The sequence below is a fragment of the Solanum stenotomum genome, chromosome 1 (assembly GCF_019186545.1).
Source record: "Solanum stenotomum isolate F172 chromosome 1, ASM1918654v1, whole genome shotgun sequence".
NCBI classification, from domain to species: domain Eukaryota; kingdom Viridiplantae; phylum Streptophyta; class Magnoliopsida; order Solanales; family Solanaceae; genus Solanum; species Solanum stenotomum.
The window spans coordinates 47951-52823 of NC_064282.1; positions in this window are offsets into that span (position 1 = coordinate 47951).

Consider the following 4873-nt stretch of genomic DNA (forward strand, 5'->3'; position numbering starts at 1 on the left):
AAAAGAAGAATAAATTGCATCATTTCATAAATAACAAAAATATATTTATCCCACTTTGTTAATGAGAGATATATTCTTTCTACATTTTAAAATTAGTATTTAGGAAAAAAACCAATATTGCAATTATAAGTTCAGCATACCTCAATAGCTCCTATGTACTTTCTTTTGTTTGTTTGTTGCTACATTTTCGTATCTGAATAATACTGTAATTTGTGATATTACTAGTAATACCTGTTGTAATATTTTAATTTTCAGAAGTATGGTGTATTGAATTCAATTTGTTAAAAGCAGTTCAGCGGATATAATAAATGTGTAAGTGGAGTACATATATGAATGGTCGCATTGCTTGACTTTTTTGGCAGGAGTGTTCTTTTGTCTTTGACCTGAGCATGTAAATGTACTTGATCACTACAGTGTTGACAAGAGCATGAAAATTATTTGCTAGTGTCAAAAAAACAAATAATACATGAAATTTTGTTAGAGTTAGGCTAGTTTGTTAGAAGATAGTTTATACAATTTATCATAGTTAGTAGATTGTTAGTTAGTAGAGGCATTCATTTGTAATCAGTTGATTCAATACACACGTTATATTCGACGGAAAGGGACAAAACTTATCTTTAAACTATCCGAAATAACTTAAATATACCCTTAAACCATATTTCAGCTCAAAAACACCATGTCTGTCAAACTATTGGGTCACACTTAACCTTCTAGTTAACAGAAGTCTCCATGTATGTGTTAAATGCCACATGTGCACACCAAACAAACTCCACCTCCACATAGACAACTACGGAAAATGGTCAAAACTATCCTTAAACTATTTGAAATAGCTTAAATATACCCTTAAACTATAGTTCGGCTAAAAAATGTCCTTCCTGTCTAACTATTGGACCACACTTGTCCTTCTGTTTAATGTGTGTGCTAAAATGTCACATGGACTCCACATGTGCACGCCAAACACACCTCACCACTACATAGACGACTTAAAACCCTAATTTCACTATTTTCTACCTTATTTTAATTTATTTATCTTATTTTTTAAACCAATTTTAAAAAGAACATTGCAACTTTAATTTCAACTTACATATTTAAAACAACAAGAATAAAAAAACATTTCACTAAATTTGAAATATAATTAAAGATTACAAAGTTCAAAAAATCTTATTTATTTTATTAAATTTTTATATCTAATATTAAAAAAAAGTACAAATAAATTGAAACAAAGGAAATATATCTGATCACACAATTAAGAATTTTAAGTTGTATAGATTAAATTTTACCTTATTAAATCGCTTGTAAAATAAATATCAATAAATGTTATATTAGTAATCTTACGAAGTAACATAAAACTTATTTTTTTAGGAAAAAAACAAAAGAATGATAATTACATAGGTTATACTATCTTAATGACGCATGAATTAAAATAAGACGATAACTAACCGTTACTTCTTAATCGGTAAGTGGGTCTTGGATTTTAAAACAATAAAACTTTCAAAAAACCACTAAAGGGCAAACATATATCTTTTAGATGCACTTTTATCAATTAACCAATGTTAATTAATATACATATTTGATTAATAGTACTTGTTAAATTATCAATTTTCAGAAGTATGATGTATTTGGCCGTGTTTCTTGACTATCCACAGGTTAATAATATTAACCAATGTCAAAGAGTTTGCACTAATCATAGAAATTTTCTTTTTAAAACGACCTTGGTCATTAAAGGTGAATCCACAATATAATATATAGATTAGCATGAAATTAACAATGTTTGCTCGGAAGATCATATATACGTTAAGCAAAATATTGAATATTTATAATTAGATGTATTCACGGTTTGGTGAAAAATAAAACTTAAACACAAATCAAATCAAGCCGACTTAAAAAAAAAACATTTGATTTTGTTTGGTTTTGAACTTTTAAAATCAACAACATTTGATTTGATTTGATTTTGATTTTGCCGTAAAAAAACTGATAATTTAATTTGAATTGGACAGTTTTTAGTTAACAACTTAGCATAGAGACTCATAAATTAGAGTGAAAATACATACTTTTTTGCTATCACAATTTATGTTAAAGTGTTTAATTGGACATAAAATTTAAAAGAAAAGAAAATAAAATTTGAAAGTTCAGTTAAAAGACTTACAACTATTATTAATTGCTAGTACTTGTAAGAAAGACCTAATCCTTTTTTTTTTTTTAGATTTAATGAGAGAGTGAATGGATAAAAGGTCAAAAGGATCAATGAGTTCATTTTGTACATATAAATTATTATTAAATTGAGATAAAAATAAATAAATAAAGATACTATATGCAAATTACTTTTTAACTTAACAATTTTCAAGGAGTTTGTAAAAGGAAAACATGTTAATTAAAATGAACGGGAGGGATTAATTTCATTGCACTTTGGAGGATACTTTCCACACTATTCTTGGTGAAAATGTTTTTTCATGAATGAACTCAAATTTGCTGGGGAAAATATATTATTTTGCCTCTAATCATCTTGTTTTTAGAACTTTTAAGACTTCCTTCAAATTTTGGTTCGTCTATATTATCTTCCATTCATTTTTACTTGTCGAAGAAACAATAAATAGATGGTTTCTCTTGGATTAAAGTTTAAGTGTGTTATTTTAAAGAGTTAAGTTTAGTTAATTAGTAATTTATTTGTCTGTCCTATTTATGTTGATTACCTAAGTAGAAATTTATAGGTTAGTCCCAATCATGTGAATAATTTGACACTTGACGAGAGAAACAAAGAATAACATACATTGAGTTCGAGGAAGATATAGAAAATAATTACAACCAAGGTCGGAGTGAGAGTGTTGCCTATGTTCTATAGGTATCGTAAATTTAGCACAAATATTATATTTATATTTATAAATAGAAAAATAGATCAGGAACGTAGTAAATTACCTTTTTAAAAAATTTATAATTCATAAATTCAAAATTCAAGTTCACGAAGACATGCATGATATGAATCTAACTTAATATTACAACAATAACAACTGAAATCTTGAAGCAACATGAGAAATAAACATAGTAGTATAAAGTAGAGAGAATCTCTCATTCTCTTTATATTTCTTGAAAAATTAGACAGTAAGAGTGAACCTCTGTTCCATTGGATAAACAATCATATTTGCCCTCCTTCTTAGATAGTTCCAAATTGGTTCCTCACTCATCCTCCTTCTCTCAAAATACCATTCTTCTTCTTCTTCGAATTTTTGTATTATTTTCGCGAAAATCCAAAGTAGCATTTCCCCTCCAGAAAGCAGAAAACAGAGGAAATACAAAACAGGGGAAACAGAGTCTGGGAAGAGAACAGAGGCAGTGGAAGCCAAAGACAGAGAACTAAAGAAAACCATAACATGGTGTACGCAGTGGCGGAGGCAGGAATTCTATCAAGGGGGTTCAAATAAAAAAAATGTTGTTGCCTGGAATCGAACCCGTGACCCAAAGCTCACATAGGCTGAATCCTGACCCCCATAAACCACTGAGCTACTCCTTTGACATATGCTCAGGGGGTTCAATTTTAAATATATACACGTACACAAAAAAATTGATCTTATATATATAGTGTAATTTTTTTTCCGAGGGGGGTCGGATGACCCCCTGGACACACTATAGATCCGCCCCTGGGTGTACGAGGTCGGAGAATTTCCTGTACATATAATGACGAGAACATTTCAGGTTAATAGCGTATATTAAACAGTATAGGAGCAAAGAAGTGACAGAAACTCTCATGGTTTTTGGATGAGTCGAAAAAGGATCAGTCTTGTTATTGCCTTGATATTTTAGCTGTAGAAAATTGAGAAGAATGGTGAAGAAGAATCCAAGAATGGTGAAGGAACAAGTTGTGGTGCTCTGTTGGTGGTACATATAGAAAATGTAGGATTGTGTAGCCATGAAAGTGGAATATGCTTGGAACAAAAATAGGCCAATTCTTGAATTATTAGCCATTTGAAAAATTGAAGTTGAGAGACAATGCAAGAGAGTATTAATGTGTGTATATAGATTATAGAGATGAAGAAGATAGAATTAGCAGTTGATTTAATGTGTATATATAGAAAAAAAGCACCTTGTCTAAATTGGGTGTCAATATTTTTATTCGAAAACATTTTCCTATGTCACATCTTAGGTCAGGAATACATTTTCCTTCGTACCAACTACAACTCATCCTAAATGTCACATGCTATATTGGAAAAGAGTGGAAAGGGATAATTAGGCTATTTTGAGGGTCAGAAGGTTCAAAAAGAATAAACAAAACATTATTCCCTAACATTAATTAATGCATTCTCTTTTTTCAACATTCAAGCGCCACATCCAATTTCAACGAAATTTCATCTACTAGATATCAAATATCAAAATTTTAAAGTTTGATATTATAATTAAATTTTGATTCGATAATTATATATGGAAGAAAAAAATATTATGACAGTCTAATATTTATACATGTTAGCTTTTAGAAATGTCATATATAGATGTTAGATCTCCACTCTCAAGTTTGACATTATGAATTCATGGTATGAGTCAATCAAGACACGTGTAGTTGTTAGGGAGCGTTTTATCCCCCAATGTGAGACTTTCTAGCACGTTGGGATTCAATATGAGTACCGAACACCGGGTGGCTCCACTCTCAAGCCCGGACATTATTATTGAGAGCCTTAACTCTGAATGAGTCATATTTAATGCGAATCTGAATTAGTCCAATTTTAATACATGTACTAGAAACAGGTGGAAAACAAAAATAAAAAGCTTACTACTACTATTAATATAGTACTTTTGAAAGGGACTTGATCCTCCTCCTTTTTTAATTTTTTTTTTTTTTAAGATTTGATGAGAGGATATATATAAAGGTTATAAAGGCTAAAAGGAT